The sequence below is a fragment of the Alosa alosa genome, chromosome 2 (assembly GCF_017589495.1).
Source record: "Alosa alosa isolate M-15738 ecotype Scorff River chromosome 2, AALO_Geno_1.1, whole genome shotgun sequence".
NCBI lineage: Eukaryota > Metazoa > Chordata > Actinopteri > Clupeiformes > Clupeidae > Alosa > Alosa alosa.
The window spans coordinates 18,849,497-18,870,520 of record NC_063190.1 but is presented as its reverse complement, the minus strand read 5'-3'; the positions used below and the strand labels follow the sequence as shown (position 1 = coordinate 18,870,520).

Here is a 21,024-nt window from a genome sequence, read left to right as displayed (position 1 = left end):
TCAAGAACAGTAGGGCCTATGATGACCAATTTTTGTTTGTTGGTCTCAAGGGGCCATTTAAACCCATCCCATAACCATTCATTTGCAGTATAATACCACCAAGTTAAAAATGAAAAAGCAAAAACAAGGCGTTGTAATCGCATGGATCTTTGGCTGACATTCAGAACCAAACAAAATTGGAAATAAAGGATCATAATTCCACCCTCTGAATGCATGTGAGTTTCCTGGAATTCTGTTCATGGGGGTCATACAATAAATTCATTTATGTGTACATTAAAGGTAAACGGTTTTTGGTTTTTGTTTCTTTTTCGCTGGCTCTGTCATGACGAATGTCTGAGAAACTCCATCGCTACCTTTTTCTAGCCGGTGCCTGGCGTGTTTGTGTATTTGAATGCAGTAAAGCAATTTGTTACACTCGTTATACTTCCTGACACTGAGGCCGTCGGCCCGCCGGCCCACAGTTGCAAGGGTGTTTTTTCCGCTCACAGGAAAGGGTGTTTTTAAAGACACACATGTACGCATGCAGGCACACGCACATACATAAACACACACACACGTCAAGTTCAAGTCAAGTTTATTTATATAGCACATTTCATACACAGAGGTCATTCAATGTGCTTTACATAAACAAAACCAAACAATAATAACAAATAAAAGCATAGAAGGGCAATATAGTCAAAGAATAGTTAAAAGGTAAAGATCATAATAAAAAGAAAACATAAAACACAAGGTAAAATCATTTAAAAATAAAGAATAATTAGTAAGCAAAAACAAAGGCAAAAGTAGTAAAAAAAGTAGAATAATTATCGAGGCAGATTCAGAATTTGTAACTCGGCACAGTTAGCAGAAAGCATCTGAGAACAGTTTGGTCTTAAGTCTAGATTTAAAATTGGCTACAGTTGGGGCCTTTTTAATGTCATCCGAAAGTTGGTTCCACAGCTGAGCAAGATAGCAGCTAAAAAGCTGCTTCACCATGTTTAGTTCTAACTGTAGGTTTTACTAGCAGGTTTTTCACCTGGGACCTGAGAGGACGAGAAGGTGTGTACTGCTGAAGCATGTCTGACAAGTATTTAGGTACACATGCACACACACACATGCAGAAAGGGGAGATCGCATACAAGAGCTGAGTAGTTCCAAAAGTGTATTTTAAAAGCCGAAAAAACATTTAAAGGCCACATAAACAAGGGGTAAACGTTTTGGGTCTAGCCCTTCATCAGTGTTCCTTGTATGTGACGCATCACAGGGCGCAGCGGCCATTTATAGACTTGCCTGCCAATCACCCAATAACCCCAAGACATATGAGTGCATTCTGGGTCACAGTGTATCCAAATCACCAAAATTACATCACAAATACTATATCATTACAATTATATGCAAACATGTACAGGAGATATAACAACATTTGTATACAAAAACATATAGTCACAAAACATTTTAATAGGCTAGTGATGCCATATTTCAATATTTGAAAATAGAAAAAGGCACAATATTTAAAAAAACAGAGCATATCTGAGCCTGCAAGGTGAAACCAGTCGCTTTGGTAACATTTACAAAATTAAGTTATTGTGCTCACATGAACGACCATAAACTAAGCTTGAGTATATCGAGGGTATTGCAAAAAGTATGGCTAAGATAACCGCATCCAAAAGTATGGCTAACATAACCGCATCCAAAGTTGGCATGGTTCTCCTGTCACGATACGCCAGAAGAGGAGAAAATCACCTTTTTAAGTAAATTGTCACGTGCGATAGTGTGAGGGAACAGCTATTATTAGTTTTAAGGTAGCGTGACTTTGAAGCGGATGACTGACTATGTCTAGTTTCATTAACCGAGTCAGTGTCTTTTTCTGCCCCCTAGTTAATACCTGGGACGGTCATAAGGTGTCACTATAGAATATAATTAATGTACTTCGGGGAAGTAAGGGGAGAGGAAGTTCTGTGTACACCAGTGTACACAGATTGCGTAAAATGCGCTATGTCAATGAAAAACTTGGTTAAAACGACGCCAGGATATTTCTAAAAGTTCGTGATTTTGACCGTTCGTGCCCTGAAAGGCAAGTCTCTCATATTCATATTCGGTTACATCTGCCAAGAAGGATATAGAGCTGACACATTGAGTAATGAGTAATGAGTAGCCTAATGAGTACATTTTAACTCTAGCCTACCGTAAAACCTTATAGCGGCGTGGACAAAGGGAATGAATGCTAATGTGTTAAATCTTCACCTAAATAAAGTCAGGGTTTAACAGTCAAAACGTATGTTTATTCGTGAAATTTGTTCACAATATTAAAGTGTAGACTGTATACTGTCATTTTAACCCGCACGTTTGTTTATCGTGGATTTTCTCAAAATAGCACCGTGCGCAAAGCGACTGGTTTCGCCTGGCAGGGTCACATATATTGATCTAGGTACACATCCTCATCATCAACATCATCATCGCACATTCGGATATCTTGTGTCCATGTAGGCCTGGTCCATTATTCAACCAACTATAGCCTACTCATTACAGCCAACATGTTCAAATAAATGCATCATTAATACCACTAGTACGGAACCCTAGAGGGGTCATTGCAAGATATTTTTTGGTATATATCGAGAAAACGTGCGCTCATATTACTAAATCGTGTGCACATTTTACTAAATCGTGGGCACGTTTTACTAAAATGTGCACTCATTTTACTAAATTGTGCCCGTTTTACTAAATTGTGTGCACAATTTACTATGTTGAGAGCGCAATGTAGTAAAATGAGTGCACAATTTAGTAAAACGTGTGCATGATTTAGTAAAATGAGCGCACATTCTCTCAATACACAAAATTATCTTGTAATGACACCTCCTGGGCTCCCCTCTACGTGTGGGTTTCACCTGTTCTATAACAGTGAAGACGAGTGAGGCCAACTGATGGCTGGCTTCAGTGAAATGCCTCGCTACTGGCGATTTCTCATCTTTGCGTGAATTGCGTCTAATTGCGCTGTTATGTTCTATGATGCATGTTTTTATAGGTCTGTTGGTTTTGCCTACATATTGTTTATTGCATGGCCATGTAATCAAATACACTACCCCAGCAGTTACATGTGGTGCATTGTTTAATTTTGTAAGTCTTGTCTGCGATGGAGCTTGTGAACGAGGTGGTCTTTCTAGTCTTATTTTTACACGTAGCACACCCTTTGCAAGGAAAGAAACCAGTGATGTTCCTTAAGCGTCCCTCCTTGTTCTGCTGTGTGGTGTGGCAATCAGCTTTAACCAAGAAATCCCTAATGTTACTAGCCCTATAGTGGGAGAAGGTGGGGAGGTTCAGAAAAAAACGTTTGACATGTGGGGTCACTACTGAGAACATGCCAGTGTTTGCGTGTGCATTCTTTAATTTGTCGGCTATGTCTAGTATACGTAGTGGTGCAGGCTATAGACTTATGCGTATCCCTCTTAGGGACAGTTTTGGTTCTTTGGACTCTCTCTTACATTTTTCTGACTTCCTTACCGAAATCAGACGCATGTGTACAAATCCGTTTTATTCTGAGAAACTGTGTGTATGGTATCTTTAGGTATGTAGGGTGTGTGCTGGAGGCATGTAAAATGCTATTTTTGTCGGTCGGTTTAGTGTAAAAGGTAGTCGATAACTTCCCTCTCTCTAAATAGTTAAGGCCACTATGTTCAGATCAATTTGTTCGTTCAATTTTTGGGGGGATTTGTAAAACTATATATTTTTGGAATCCTTACAGACTGAAGAATCAGAAAATCTTTGGTTGACAATTTTCAGAAGTCATTACTGCAGTAATTTTGGGTCCTGAAAACAATGTACTATTACACTAAAATCGCCATAGGCTAATTTGCTGATATCTTGCCAAGTTGAAATTAAAGAAAATCTGAGGTAAAAAATTTTGAGGACAAGCTGTTATACAGCATTTTTAGATAGTTCAGAGGGTCCTTAATACAAATCCACTGTATAACATTTAAATCAGGTCTCCACTTTCTCGGAATGTTCATTCAAAAATGGATGCCTTGCTCTCAGGCGAGAAAATACTGGTAGATAGGGTAAAAATTTAAACTTGTATGTATCACCACAAAACTTTCTCAGTTTTTCACTTACATTAAGACAAGTATTTTTTGTCTTACATTAAGACAAGTATTTTTTTCTGAAATGTAATGTTTAAATATGCAAATGAGGCTTAATCAACTGAAATATGAGCTAATTAGCACAAATTTCCAAACTTGACATGTACATGTTGGAGGAAGCCACCTTAAATATTAGCATTGCTGTTTAATGATATAATAGTAGCCAGGAAGTAAAGAAGGTCCCTCTAAACACCATGGAGGTGTTAGCCAGTATGTTAAATGTTAGCAATCATGGGTTTTAACTTAGATTCGGGAATCCTGGATATTTTGTTTTATCGTCTAAGTGGAGCTGCTTAGCTGAACAATTGTGTACTTTGTTCAGAAAGCATGTTCAAAAATATGATATTGAACCATTGTGAATTTTCAACATGGTGGCCGTGGCAGCCATTTGTTTTCGGCAAGACAGTGGGCGTATATCCGGAAGTGGAAACACCCATGGATCCAAGCCTAGGAAAAGGGATACCAGTCGGATGCTAACCCCGTTGAGTGCCTATTCATATTTGGATAACTTTACATCTGAAGCCTCCCGTGACCATCATGTAGCTTCGATATTTTCAACATAAACACTACAAGGCTTTACAGGCCTACGTACATCATGCGTCACGTTAAGTTTGTGCAACTTCCAAGTCCATGCTAATTTCAAGTCTGCACAGTACTGCTGAATACCAACTGAAAATGATCAAATGTGTGCCACCGCTCTCCTATTGAAATCGACAGTCTCTTCCATTCCTTTTACTGTCTATGGTTTCCAGATCAGGTTTAGCAGTTTATTATAAAAAAAATACTTAATAGTTCTTGATAAAAAGGCACATCTTACAAAGGCAGAAAACCCCTTTATTTATTTTTTCCTCGATTAAGGACCTTCAATATGGTGCTGACTATGGAATTGTTGACACCTCCCCATCCCCATCGAAGGGGTGTGGCACTTTATTGACAAATCAGAAACCTGCCTGGGTTGCTTATCCAATGACAAAATAAGGCTACGTTTATACGGTGACGATGAAAAGAGAAGACGCAGAAGTGGCGTCTCGTCTTCATTTTTTTATTCACGTGAAGACGCAAGAGTATGTGATATTCGATTGGATATGCATTCCAGTACGTCACGCGCAGACATTCTAATTTGACAGTTTAGCCAGAGAGGTAATCAAGGATCTTTGGTTTAGCCGTTTAGATGGAGATGCAACCTGGGTCGTCTTCAAAACTCTACACTCTGGAAGGAGTCTTCAGATTTTTGCGTCTTCAAGCCCCGATGGCGGGGTCACCATGTAAATGAAAGGCACTTATGATAAAATATTTTGTCGTCTTCCTTCGCAATCGTTCTCGTATAAACGGCCCCTAAGATATCTTTCAAAATTCCACCAACAGTGTCCTCTGTGTCCATCCGGTATAGAGCTGCACAGTCCCGCCCACAGCCAAAATGCGGTTAGGTGCCGGATGTAAGATTCCTATTTATTTGTCCCATTGACATTTGGAAAAATCCGTATCTAACGAGTTTTACAGCATGTCTTAGGCTAACCAGCTACGGCATAACTCATAAGCATACAACATATAATTTCGAGTGAAAAAATGAAGAGAAAATCCAAAAAAAGTCAAAGGTACAGGACTGTGTACATATTTTCATTCAGAGCGAAGGAACTACTCATCCCATAAACCACCGCGCCTCACTGAATAATATAGGCAAAACCGGCGCGATTTATTTTGCCATTAAAAACATTTCCAACCGGCGACAGCACGCGAACCAATTTCCTCCAAACAGTGATTTTTATATAGTGAATGTGCAGTTAATAGCAGTTATTTCAGGAGTAATCGTGTAAATAATAGTGTTTTGATATTGAATTTTATATTTATCATCGTGTATTTTATATTGTGTGTGTGAAAGCGGTTAACGTTAACAGGGTGTCCGCGGGGTTGTAAAAAGTATTAAAAGGTAGTAAATGAAATTAGCCATGAAAAGTATTAAAAAGTAATAAACGTCATCTGATGAGGTATTACATTTTCGAACCACTAACTATGATGTTTTCCATTTGTGTTAAGTGCACATCCTAAAATTCGCGTGAATTTATTTATATTATATTATTTATATGTCGTAGGACCGGAGCGATATGTCAGTGTGCGTTCGCGGTAAAAACTTTTAGCGCCCCTTCAAACTGGGGTGACCGTGATTTGTTCAAGTAAGAGTTGTTCCTGGACCAACATTCTAAAGACGGTCCTGGACCAACAACTCTTTAACCAATCACAGCCTTGTGATGTCATCAATGTGAGTCTTCTGCTTCTCCCATCGCCATTTTGAAATTTCCCTCCAGAAACAACCAGTGGATCACCAACTTGTATCTCAATATAGGTAGGTCCTTGCATATTTCTGTGTAAAATAGTTGTAAAATAAAGTAATTCCGAGTGGAATCTGAATATATGCACCTTAGATTTTTTTTTTTTTTTTTTTTTTTCGTTTTAGTTGACTTGGTTCCATGTTTGTCTAATGTTAGCTGCCAGGCTAGGGACCATACATTTACTGTAATACATTAGCTTCCTAATAGGTAATTCAGTGGCTATGCATCTTTTAAATAACTTATTTCGAAGGGATACAGTATTTGAAGTAGCTTTGAAGCTTATTTAGCAATCTTGGTGCCGCTGTTATTATGTTAGAGGCTAGGCTAGGGAACATACATTTATGCTACAAAATTAGCTTGCTAATAGGTAGGTGCAGCATGCAACTATGTGAAGTGCCAACCCGGTGTTATGTTAGTTCACTTGCTAAGGAGCACACTTTTGGACTACTAATGTAGCTTGGTAAAAGGCTAAAGCAGTAGCTTTTGTTTGTACATGGTCCTGGAGCGACGTTGCAATGTTGGTCTTGGACCGTCTTTACAATGTTGGTCCAGGACCCACATTGTCATGTTTGTCCAGGACCGTCATTACAATGTTGGTCCAGGACCCACGTTGTCGTGTTTGTCCAGGACTGTCATTACAATGTTGGTCCAGGACCATCTTTACAATGTTGGTCCAGGACCCACATTGTCATGTTTGTCCAGGACCGTCATTACAATGTTGGTCCAGGACCCACATTGTCGTGTTTGTCCAGGACCGTCTTTACAATGTTGGTCCAGGACCCACATTGTCATGTTTGTCCAGGACCGTCATTACAATGTTGGTCCAGAACCCACATTGTCGTGTTTGTCCAGGACCGTCATTACAATGTTGGTCCAGGACCGTCTTTACAACGTTGGTCCAGGACCCACATTGTCATGTTTGTCCAGGACCGACATTGTCATGTTTGTCCAGGACTTTCATTACAATGTTGGTCCAGGACCGACTTTACAATGTTGTCTTTACAATGTTGGTCCAGGACCGTCTTTACAATGTTGGTCAGTGACCGTCTTTAGAATCTTGGTCCAGCACCATTTTTACAATGTTAATCCTGGACCAACATCGCCATGTTGATCCTGGACCAACATTGTAAAGACGGTCCTGGAACAAAATGGTGGTCACTCCTGGAAGATGTACAACAAACAAAAGTGACTGCTTTAGCCTATTACCAAGAGACCCAATAGTTGATATAGCTTTGAAGCTCATTTAGCAATCTTGTTGCCATGGTAATTAGTGCTAATGTTAGCTGCTAGGCTAGGTAAAATACAAAAAAATAGCTTGCTATTAGGCAATACAGATCTGTCAGTTGTCGTTAGACTGATTTTTTTTCTTCCTACATTTCTGAGAAACTTGCCATGTTTAAACCTTTATACAATAAGCTGCAAAATATTTTTTCTGCTTTGTCTATTCCAGGTCCATCATAGGGAAGTTTGTCCAGGTCCATCACAGTGAAGCTGGTTCAGGTCCATCATAAGGAAGCTGGTCCAGGTCCATCACAGTGAAGCTGGTCCAGGTCAATCACAGGGAAGTTGGTCCAGGTCCATCATAAGGAAGTTAACCCAGGTCCATCACAGTGAAGCTGGTCCAGGTCAATCGCAGGGATGTTGGTCCAGGCTCATCATAAGAAAGTTGGTCCAGGTCCATCATAAGAAATAGCACTCTGCTTTGGTCTGGACCCAAATGAATGGTCAATAGCCTTGTGCAATGGCAGTAACGTCTGCTACAAAAACAACACATCACTGTTTCAATTTAATTTTCTCTCTTTTTTCTGTATCTGGGATTGTGCACAAAGTCCCTTTACAAGTTGTTAGAGAATGGAGCCATACACTTTTCTAAGAATCTCTGAATTTACCTGTATAGGTGTCACCAAACCATATATAATTATTTTACAATCTCAAAGAATCATGTTTATTGGTTGCAAAAGAGTTTGGGGTAGATTGTGGAATGACAGTGGCAACATACTGTAGAATAGCATTCACAATTTATTGTAACATTGTAACATAATGTGTCACAAAAGAACAGTTAACATCGCTATAGAGTAAGGGACATCAGTATAACTTTACCCAATATAGCCTTTAACTTCTTTTTGGGTAATCTTTGAACTATTGTACAGTTGTCACATTTCCTATTTGGAAACAGTGGCTGATCTTGCATACATCATTTGGGGACTTGCTGACTGCAGATTTAGAAACCGATATATTGTGGTTTGTTTATGAGGAACTTTGAAGCTTGCCTAGCAATGTCCATCAATAGGGGGAAGTGAATGGACAGTGTAAGCCACATGGCAGTCCCATGTTTGAGGTGGGCTACACGCTTCACAATGACAGCAAAGAGTTGTTATCAGACATTCACTAAGACTTATTACCCAGCACCAATCTATCTAATAAAAACTTTTGGAAGTGCCATTAATGATATGTTATAAAATATTATAAAATATACCCGACCAAGGACCGAATATTTTAAAATTAAATAAAGGAAAACCGAATATTGATCCTTCATTTAAATTTCCAGTATTATCGTTATGTGGTATATAGGAAGTGGAACCAAGTCAAGCAGCATGCGTGTCTTGCCGCAGAAAGCTGCGTTGTCTGATGGACAAATCACATAACGATGACAACTCTTTGCTGTCATTGTGAAGCGTGTAGCCCACCTCACAATGATTCTGCCATTTTTATAGCTGGAACAGTAAGTGTTCACATTAATATAATGTTCCCCATACACAAAAAAATATTTGACAAATATTTTCACAAGATATTTTGAAATATATGTACATATTCAAAATTGACAGAAAAAAAAAAACAATTTTGACACTTAAAATACATTTCAATATATTTTTCCAAATAAGTGCCCTTAACGACCCACACTCAGTCAGTCTCCATAGCTTAACATGGTAAAAGTCAATCCCCTACTAAACATCTTTCTTAAACTGTTGTCCAACCCCCTTTAATTATAGTATAAACAGATTAATGAGGAGAAAATTAAATTGAAACAGTGTATGTATGTATCGCTTGACCATCCATTTGGGTCTAGACCAAAGCAGAGTGTGTGCAGACTGGTATTTCTTATGATGGACCTGGGCCAGCTTCCCTGTGATGGACCTGGACCAAATTTTATGATGAGCCTAGACCAACATCCCTGCGATGGACCTGGACCAACTTCCCTGTGATGGACCTGGGTCAACTTCCTTATGATGGACCTGGACCAACTTCCCTGTGATGGACATGAAGCAACTTCTCTGTGATGGGCCTGGACCAGCTTCACTGTGATGGACCTGGACCAACTTCCTTATGATGGACCTTGACCAACTTCCCTGTGATGTACAGGGACAAATTTCCCTATAATGGGCCTGGAATAAACAAAGCAGACAAAAATATTGTGTAGCTTATTGTATAAAGGTTTAAACATGGCAAGTTTCTCAGAAATGTAGCAAAAAAGAAAAACAGTCTAACAACAACTGACAGATTTGTATTGCCTATTAGCAAGCTATAAAGTCGGTCCTGGACCAACATTGTAATGACGGTCCTGGACAAACATGACAATGTCAATCCTGGACCAACATTGTAAAGACGGTCCTGGACAAACGTGACAATGTCGGTCCTGGACCAACATTGTAAAGACGGTCCTGGACAAACGTGACAATGTGGGTCCTGGACCAACATTGTAATGACGGTCCTGGACAAACGTGACAATGTGGGTCCTGGACCAACATTGTAATGACGGTCCTGGACAAACATGACAATGTGGGTCCTGGACCAACATTGTAAAGACAGTCCTGGACCAACATTTTAATAATGGTCCTGGACCAACATTGTAAAGACGGTCCTGGACCAACATTGTAATGACGGTCCTGTACAAACACAATGTGGGTCCTGGACCAACTCCAGGACCATGTACGAACAAAAGCGACTGCTTTAGCCTATTACCAAGCTACATTAGTAGTCCAAAAGTGTGCACCTTAGCCAGTGAACTAACATTACACCGGCTTGGAACTCAATTTTATCTCTGTGACTGTGCAAGCTACTATAAGACTCACGGCTATTATCCCTGTCGCCTCATTAAGAACTGCCCATGCCCATAGCCTATTGCTCCTGCTTTGAGTTGACTGTGTGAAAATATTATTACCCCTCTCTCTGGACTGTGCCCCTTATCCACCTCCTCTGCCCTCCCCTCGCCAATCAGAGTAACGTGGGCCAGCGTAGTGTAACCCCCAGCAGCCTAGCCTTAATTGTAACAGCCTATGGTGACAATTGTGTATGTACTAAGGATTGGGTGACCTCACTGAAGTGTTGATTGGCATCGTACCTTGTTCTGGTGTGCTGCTGTGCTGTGCTATGTTGTGCTGTGCTATACCCCACGTGTGTTGAACTGTTACCCCAAGACCTACTAGACTGTTGGGCGCTCCGCTTAATCCTGTTTACCTGTCTGTGTAGGCAGCCGCTGCCGTCCAGGGTGAGACTGGATTACAACCTGGCCTGCTGCGACCATTGGCGACCACCGGGGTGGAGAGCCGGCGACACAACGACCAGAGTGGGTGCGGTAGCCTACACCACATCTTATATACCATTCCGGACCCTCGACTGACTGGGTGGAGAGCCGGCGACACAACGACCAGAGTGGGTGCGGTAGCCTACACTACATCTGGTATACAATTCCGGACCCTCGACTGACGGACTGGAGAAGGGGGCGACTGGCGGCGACGGGGACCATCCTTCAGTATTTTCTATTGCCGAGGAATAACCTCTTTTAATGACACTTTAAATAAAACATTTCTTAATTAAGCTCTGGTGTCCGAGTGTTTGAAGGGTACAGTGGTCTCCCTGGGGTAGATTGTGGTAGAAGGAGGTGGTGGTAGTGCCCCTCGCCTGTGACACATACCCATATTGAGATACAAGTTATGGTGACCACTGGTTGTTTCTGAAGGGAAATTTCATAATTGCAATGGGAGAAGCAGAAGGCTCAGAACCGTCTTTCGAATGTTGGTCCAGGAACAACTCTTAGGCTACTTGAACAAATCACGGTCACCAGGATAATACACAGGTAAGGTATGTCCCCCCCTAATCCGACACGCCCACTGAGAACTAAAAGTCTTTTTGGCCCCCTGGTAATAATGCAGCAATCACAACCTTTTGCAACTTATAGTTGACAAAGATATAGAGAACATCATGTCCGAAACCAACAACACACACTATAGGTACGAGGAGCAGAAGATACTATCCCAACTTGGAGAAAAACAAGGCGTGATTTGGAAACCCGCTGACAAAGGAGGAGGCATAGTCTTAATGGATCAACAACTATACACCTCCGAAATACTCTGTCTAATGAAGTGTGCTATATGAGATTGGGGCGGAACCCCACAGTGGACTTCAAACTGGAGATTGACAACTTTCTACAAGACTCGTGTGACAAAGGCTACATCAGCCATTACTTTCAAATTACTGTAGAACGGTGTATCCCCCCTCCCCCCTGACTCGAGGTTGCCAACCCGGATGCCGAAACACTACTGACTTTGTGATTACAGTAGTAGAGAGGTGGAGGGTGGCGCATCAGGCCAAAACACAACATCAACATCAGTTGAGGGCTGCAACTTCATTTTATTTTAAAATGAACATGATTTCTTAATGTCTAGTGACATATCAGGGCCATTTTATGATTAATTGAAATACATTTCTTATATACGGTTCCTTTAATAAAAGCTGGATTTGTAATAATAAGTATTTGAAATAGGGTGACCAGATTTGGGTTTGTGAAAAAGAGGACACTTCAGCGGGGGGCATGTGTCAACAGACATGGTGAATATGTATGATAATGAGCTTTATTGGCCGGCCCAACGCTAACAGAAAAACACTGCCTCAAAAGACTATTTTGAACACTTGAAAGTTTTAAATGTGCAAAAACAATAATTACAATAAAAGCGGGGCTGTCGAGCTCTAATACGTGCAAGATACATTTGGATGGCGACCCATCTTTAATGTTGCATATCTCTAAATTTGATCCAAGGTATTTCTGAAAATACAAACTGAATCTTTTACAGTAGCTCTATAATTTTGACAATCTGTTTTAGAGTTTAATAATCCTGACCTGTGAAAACAGTTGTGTTGATGGGGACTGACGTGGATATGTTGTCCATTTTCTTATATCTATTCAATCATGTCTGGTCTTATTATTAGGCCTACCTCTTTTCAACCCATTATTATTAGATATTTCTTTTGTAAAGAAATGGGCCTACATCTATCCCTCATGTTATGCCAAGATATTTAATTCACCTGAATATAGGCTACAGTAGGATTATTATGACCGCTCCCTTGTAAGCGTGATCATATATAGGTTTAGTCAGATTTTTTTTTTTTCTTTTTTTTTCTTTTTGCATGTCAAATTTCCGTCAATGATTCCCGGGACACTGAAAGACGGGGTAGACAAACTTGGTGGGCATGTAACCCCATATGGATAGCATGGAACCATCGTTTTCGTTTTGATCTGTAGCCCCAGCTGGACTGCACCCCCGAAAGGAGGTAGGGCAGACACAGTTTTCTGTGAATATCTCGAGAACCGTAAGGTTTAGGAGGACCATTATTTTTTTGTATGTTGATCTCAAGGGGCCATGTCAACGCATTCCATAACCACTCATTTCATGTATAGCGCCACCTAGTTAAACACAAAAAAGTAAAATGAGGTGGTGTAATTGAAGGTATCTGTGACCTAACATAGTCAAAACTGCACAAAATTGGAAGTGTAGGATCATTATGACACCCCTCTGTATGCACGCCAAGTTTTGTGGAATTCCGTTCATGGGGGGCCACACAATAAATTAATTTATGTTACTATACACCAACTGGCCTGTAGGTGGCCGGAGACAGTTTTCTGTGAATATCTCGAGAACCGTGGGGGCCTAGGAGGTCCACCTTTTTTTGTATGTTGGTCTTAAGGGGCATGTCAACCCATCCCATTACCACTTATTTCATGTATAGCGCCACCTAGTTAAAAATTAAAAGCATAAAAATTAGGTGTTTTTTCATCTCAATATCTCTGGCTGACAAGGTCAAAACTGCACAAAATTAAAAGTGTAGGATCATTATGACACCCTCTGAATGCATGCCAAGTTTTGTGTACTTTTCGTTCATGGGGGCCTTACAATAAAATAATTTATGTGTACATTTAGTGGCGTACACCAACAAGGATTCGGGACACTGAAAGACCGGGTACACAAAAACTTGGTGAGCATGTACCCCCATATGGATAGCATGGAACCGTCATTTTTTCGTTTTCATCTGCAGCCCCCGCTGGACTGGACCCCGAAAGGAGGGTAGGGCAGAACACAGTTCTCTGTGAATCTTTTATGGTATGTTGGTCTCAAGGGCCCACATAAACCTGGCTCATAATCACTCATTTGTGATTCTCCCCGGTAAAAAATGAAAATCAGTAGGATTAAAAAGAAAGCCAAAATAAATATTCATCATCATCATCATGGCTGCATTTTCAGTATTGGCGAAGTAGTCGCTTATCCACTAGATGGCGCATCGTTTGCAGTGAGACGTAATTTTGTTGGAAGTTAAAGGGGTTGGAAAAACAATGGGCCGCTTCATACAAGGACTGTAATTTACATGGCTTAACATCTAATAAGGATAGGACGATGTTCACATGAAGTGTAATTCCCATTTCTTCTTGAAGCGAAATAAATCTGAGGATGTTTATCGGACATGCTTGGTTTTACTGCAGGTACGTTAATCTTGTAATATCAATAAGGACCTAGGTAATGTTACCGTTAGCGTTGGTTGAGTGATGGAGGCATTTGATTTATTGCATTTGTAGAAAACTATAAATGCGGTTATACCAAGCAAAATGTATAGCAGCACTGTTTGTATCTTCGACTGTCATTTATTGCACGTGCTACAAAATCATTCTGTGCAATGGAAGATTTTACCAACGTTACACCGGTCTGATGCAGTTTTGCCTATAACATGCGCGGAGACTGAGACGCCTGTTTATTTTGTTTTAATGCGTGCAGGGTGTGAGAGGGGAATCGATGTGCTTTGATTACAGCTTGGTAGTTGTAGTCTGTGAAATTAAAAAGCTAATTATTGTGTGAAGTATCCAAACAATGACACCTTCATTTCATTATGGCTGTTTTAGCAAAACACCTTAAGCTACTGTGTAGTAGGTCCCATTTAGAAGTGGCTACTTCATTTTGCTTTCATTGACTCATGGAGCTGCGTGAATGTTATTACAACTTTTCATACTTATATGACAGTTTAAGTCCGGCTTGATACTGTGGGCGTAAGCCATTGGTTTCAAAGGAGATTTTATTTGTGCCAAGCCAGCATAGCCTATTGACAATTTATGTTGTCAATAGGCCTACCTTTATAATCCTACCTGTAGCTTAGGAAGCTAACAACTTTCTATTAGGATCCTAGTTTGTTAGTTACCGTTTTGTCATAACTCCCTGATTTTTTGCATTTAGAATAGCCAGAGCGTGTATATCTCAATCGGAAAATTAAACAATATCGGTTGCCTATGGACTAGGCTGGGTGAACCCAGCCTGATCTACTCCGCTATTTATTTTGATTTCTTAAAGATTGAGCTTGGTCTGATGAAAGCCAGACTAGCCATGGACCTCAGTTAAACAATGCAAGGGAACATGAATCAGCCTATATTTTGCACTAACAATAACGGACAAAAGCTCTTCAACGTTGGCCCGCTAAAATGTATGAACAGTCTAGACGCATTTCATCAAGGCCCATTTGGACATGTCAGTTATTTGCACCACTGGTTAGATGTAAAAACAGCACTTCGTTTTCCAGACTAGGCTACTGTTACTTAATTTGTGCATTAACAATAACGTTTCAGACTACTGTTACTTAATTTGTGCATTGACAATAAAGTATTACATGAACTAAAGATGACTAAAATCTTATGTAGAAGAAGAAACATTCACAAAAAATCCATCCATCCAAAATGACCTTTGTTTTTGATAGCTGTTGAAAAGCGGCATGGAACTGACAGAGATGTTTTTTGTTTATAAATACATAAAATAAATAAATAAATAACATTATGCTGATACCTTTTTGCTTTTCCCAAATACAATGTAGCCTACAGGTGTAAGTGACCTTTCATCAATCCAGTTGCAATGGATGAACTGTGATGAACTGCCCTACTTGTGATTGTTTTAGAGATTTTAAAGGTTTTATAACAATTCTACATCTTCTTTGGCTATTCTACAATCTATTCACCTTTTCAGCACCAGTAGGGTACTTTCTGTGTGCCGCACACACACACACTCAGGCATGCCAAACAAGCATACACAAAAAAAAGTTTCAAGAGTGGGGGATGGAGTAAAATATGGAAACAAATTGAAGTGTGATTTATTTTTCTTGGAACGGATGTACAGGACTGAGCGGCGGTCATATTTTGTACCGCTATGCGGTACATCTAGTTGACATCTGCTGTTGTCAGTGTGCAGGCTATCCCTTAAAGGCAGTTTAAAGGGATAACCAAAGTGCAGTTTCCTACCCGAAACTAGAAAGTTGCTAGGTCGGCAATAGTCTAGAGAAGGCCGCTTAGACAATGGCAGAAGTGCCGTTCGTCATGTTATATTTTTTACAGTCTATGGTTATGAGGTTATGTGCCATCAAAATGATTTTGGAGACGTAATGTTAAGGTCGAAAAAACTCTGTCACTTTAGCTGATGAGCTCTCACCCCTCGCTGCCGTTCGATGCTTTGCTGAACATTGTGTAGCCTACCTGTAGGTCGTTGGCACCTTTATTTGCGACCGACACGTAAGTGTCTGCTTTGTACTCAGCTTCATGTTGATATCGACCGAGACAAAAACATGGAAATTTACGTTTGAATTCGTCAGTGAACTTACAATAAAACAAGGAAGTTTGCGCTATTGAGGTGACTGAGTGACCAATTAAATGTTTACAGAGATTAGGCCTACTATCGACCAATGACGGTAACTAAGGTCAGGCTCTCTTAACTCAATGCAAAGCGAACTGAAGGGGGAGGGCGTGACTAGTATGTGAATGAAAGACATAGATATATCTATGAATAAAAGAGAGAGCAATGCAAATTCACTGTAAACATGTTTGAGGCTAGAATAACAAAATCCCGGACGACTTTGAAATTCCGCCCATTTTTTAGGTTTCAAAAAGAGGACATGTCCGGGCAAAAGAGGACGTCTGGTCACCATAATTTGAAATGAACATGATTACTTAATGTCTAGTGACATATCAGGGCCATTTTATGATTAATTGAAATACATTTCTTACATACAGTTCCTTTAAATCAAATATTTGTTTTTTGCTTTAAATAAATTAACTATTTTACGGTAATGCCCTGAAATATTTTGAGTTAGTTTGACTGTTCAGGTTTACAGTGTATGCCTGTTAACTGTTATTTTATAAAGTACATGATAATAATGACATACATTTAAGAAACAAACAAAAAACAACACAACAAAGAAATAAGAGAACGGTACAGTGTTCATTCATGAATGACACTAAATTAATTTAACAAGAGCACTAAGGCACAAATTGATGTTGAGAAACACAGTGTAGCTGTTAAGTGTGCACACACTCTCTAATTCCATGAATTTAATGTTTTAATATCCTCAACCAGCACATATCCATTTATAGAGTAATCCACCGATCCCCAATTTAGATAATTACCGAGGGTGTATCTCAAAAAATTTCCCTGCATATAATTCTGGATTTCGGATGGTGAGATTACATAGTCGTAAATGTGCACATCAGTGATATGTCCCATGAATGACCCCTTATCTGGTCCAAGTATTACACTGGGGTTTGCACCAAGGGAACCTCCAGCATGTGCAACTTTCCTGACACTGGGCTTCTTATTGATGACCATCTGAGACATCCCAGTGCTTCCATTCCAGGTTGTACATAGTGAGTTCCACTTATTCAAGTAGCAAGGAAAGCCATAGAAAAATATAGCCTTATCCTCAATGAGCAATTGATAGCCTGGTGAATGCCTAGATATTGTGAGAGCAGCTGCTTGTCCGGTTATGTTTAGCGTCAAGAGAGAAATGCTGCCTAATCGATCCGTGTAGAACCGTAAGCAGATAGTAGCTGAGGAGAGGGGCTTTGAGAGTAACGGTGCAAGTCTCGCGTAAGAGCTGGCGTATTCCTCTGGAAAAGAAAATACTTGTCCTCTGAGATCTCCTTTATCTGTGAGACAACAGAAACAATGCAACACATTATTATTATTCTCAGGTGTCTTTTTCTGCAGAGTATAGCTTGAATGACAGTGTTAATTTGTAAATAGCTTTTAAGTGTGAATGAATGTAAATGTCACCTTTAAGTAAATCGTTCTCATTTTTCTCTATTGTATATCTTTCTGTTAATATCTGGGGTTTTTTACATTCAGTTTTGTGTCATTCACTGACAGATTGTGTCTGTGTATTTAGCCTAGTTCTTCTCCAGAGGGTTATTTCTGGTGATCTGATTTCTGTCTCTGTGGAACAGGGTGCTTCTCAAAAGTCTTGAAAAAGTCTGGAAGTTTTGTTCATAATGCATGCACAAATAATTTATGATGCTCTACAAATAAGGTCAATGTCAGTTCATCCAGCCGTTCCAGTGGTTCTGGCGATACCACTTTTAGCTCCAGCCGGTCAAACAGCAGGTCAATGATCCAAAACATATGTTCAGATAAACGCAACATTTTTTACTGAACACTAATTCAAGTTTCTGTCATGGTCATCTCAGTTCCCTGATCTGAACTCCCTAGAACAGCAGTGGGGTGTCCTTAAGAGGAGAATGCACAAGAGTGGACCTATAAATCTGGACTATTCGGAGATATTCTATAAAGAGGAATGCTCTCAAATCACCTACTTTGTATTCTCCTATTTATGACATGTTAAAGGAGAAGGCTCTTTTATTGACAAAGGGAGTCAAATCAAGTCAAGTAATATTTATTTATATAGCACACTTAAACGCAATGTAATTGACCCAAGGTGCTCAGAAATAAAATAATAATAATCTAGGCCTAGAGAAATATGTACAGTAAAGTTAAAGATGCCAGTTAATATAATGCAGAAAATAAATAGAAATAAGATTTTAAAAAACAAACAAGGGGAGAAATTAATGGACATTATAGGCCAAAGAAAATAGATGGGTCTTTAAATTTGATTTAAAACTACTGATGGTGGGACAGGACTTAATTTCTATAGGGAGATTATTCCAGAGTCTGAGGCTTTGCAAATAACCAAATACAGGGCTGCCAATAATAGTGGTATACGAGTTTTGTTAAAAATATTTATTTATATATGAGAATAAAATTGGCTTCACTTCAATGTTGAATTTGTCCTCATTTTTTCATAAAATGCCCAAAGATTTTTTGGTAACACTTTACTTGGCAGTATCGACATAAGAGTGACATGACACTGTTATGAACATATGACAATGTCATGACACATGAACCCTAACCCTAACTTGTTACAAAAACCAAATGTCACTTAATAACAGAAGCGCTATGTCATAAACGTGACTTGTTTATGACACATTCATGACAGTGTCATGTCACTTTTATGTCCATAGTGTCAAGTAAAGTGTAACCGATTTTTTTAATACCTTTGTTTACTCATCCTTACCAGGGGTGCCAAAAAATGTGAAGGGTGCAAAGCAGTGTGCAACCATAATGATAGACGTATACTTGTGCAATGCAAATATACGTTCATTTAGGTATCAATGAATACTTTGTCTATTGTTGCAGACATGTCTTAGTCAGGGAGTACACACAAATTTGTGATCTTGTAGAGGATATGAGTGTGGCTTGGGCTTTAGGACACATATTTTTGTGCAATATGTGAACATTTGGTCAAATGTACATGTATACATAGGCACATTTTTTTACATTTTGAATGAAATGGTGCATCAAACAGTAGAGTTGCGGTAAGAGTTACATGAGCAGGGGATGGAAAGAGGTTAAGAAATGTGTTTTTTTCCAGATACACTCAGATCCGTGCAGTGGTCATACTATGTAGCCTAAGCCTACTGTTATGCTATACATCTACACATAAACAAATAATTTTCAAGATACAAAATGTATCTTTTTGAATACTTTTGTATTTATTTACTTATTTCTTAAGTATTTACATGTTATGCACATATTTTTAAAAACTAACCTTGTGATGTTATGGTGCACCATGTAAGTAAAAGGAACATGATTGTATTTTTCATAGCTTTTCTTTGGGATTCAATTTTCTGCAATGCAATACAAGAAAGGATATCAAACATCAATAAATAAAACAAGATAGGCTTTAGTAGTAACAATTTTTCCATATGACAAAGTGCCTCAATTCTATGCTTACCTCTGTAGTACTCACAAATAGAATTGACAGCAACTGCAATTATGTGTAACTACTAGGCTTCTTACCAGCCTTTATAGTGTGTAGATGTCCTTGAAAACCATGTCTGTTAAAGTCTAACCCTAAAGCAAATGGGCTCAGCTGAGTAAATAAGCCTAAAAATATTTACAGAACAAACTTAAAATAGACTGGACTGGATTGGACAGATGTGGGCTACTAAATAATGACAAATTCTGAATTAAAGAAGTATATGTGAGATGTAGGCTATTTCAATGGCATTGTTACATTACAAAATGTTTGTGGGAATCTTTATTATTTATTATTTATTCAAAGTGAGCTTGCATAGCCTAATTGGCAGCACAACTGCACGGGGACGATGTAACATGAAAAAACAATCAGTTATGCCAACATTTTGGTTTGTTTGTTTTGTGACTTTTCATCTGCAGGAAAACCATCTTCACATTATTAAGTTTAAGTTCAGTAGGCTATCAGTAGGCCTACACCAAGCAACAGTTAATCTAATTAAACTTCCAACTGGGGAGGCAATAGGACAGGTGGGCAATGACATAAGCAAAGCAACTGGCAACACACAAACCAACCCAGTGATTTGGTCAGTCTAACACCTATTTAAAGATGCAGTGTGCAATTGTTCAAAGGAGCTGTTTGCATGTTCTCGTGCCTCAGTCAGAGACTTTCTAATGTGGAGACACGGCACTCAAAAAATACTCAAGAAATGCATGGGGCTAGTTTGTCACGTCAATATGGCCGGCAAAACGTCGACATGTGAATACATTGAGCCAATCATGTGGTGTGATGTGAATACATTGAGCCAATCATATGGTGTGTTGTGAAGACATCGTGCCAATCATGTGTTGTGATCTCGCCGCCGGAGCAAGATTGGTGTCGTGAAGCCTTGCGCACGCGCAGTTCGACCCAAAGACTGTGCCCGATGAGTGCCCATAAAACGTTGGTATATGGCCGCCGAGTGGAGGGACTTGCCTAAAAGGACTTTGCCTCAGTCTTGTGATGTTTAGCTTTGGTGTAACAAGCCTACAGATCCTTCACCTGCCCACACTCTAACAACATATCTGCATGAGAGCACAATTTGCTTGCCTGCTTGAAAATCTATCACAGGGGAGACACAACAGCATACATTTTATGACCTCCAATAACCCCAAACACGACCTTTCTGCATAGTCTGTCTGCCTCTTCATCCCCTCCATGTTTGG

At 39.6% G+C, this 21,024-nt stretch overlaps 1 long non-coding RNA gene across 1 annotated transcript; it reads right to left on the bottom strand.

Annotated features, from left to right (window-relative positions):
* Window positions 1-16,934: 16,934 nt before the first annotated feature.
* LOC125291039 lies at window positions 16,935-19,890 on the bottom strand. Its single transcript, XR_007192908.1, has 3 exons — window positions 19,799-19,890; window positions 19,613-19,691; window positions 16,935-17,657 (listed from the first exon to the last, which is right to left on the bottom strand). It is a non-coding gene; the product is annotated as an uncharacterized LOC125291039 (long non-coding RNA).
* Between the last annotated feature and the right edge of the window lie 1,134 nt (window positions 19,891-21,024).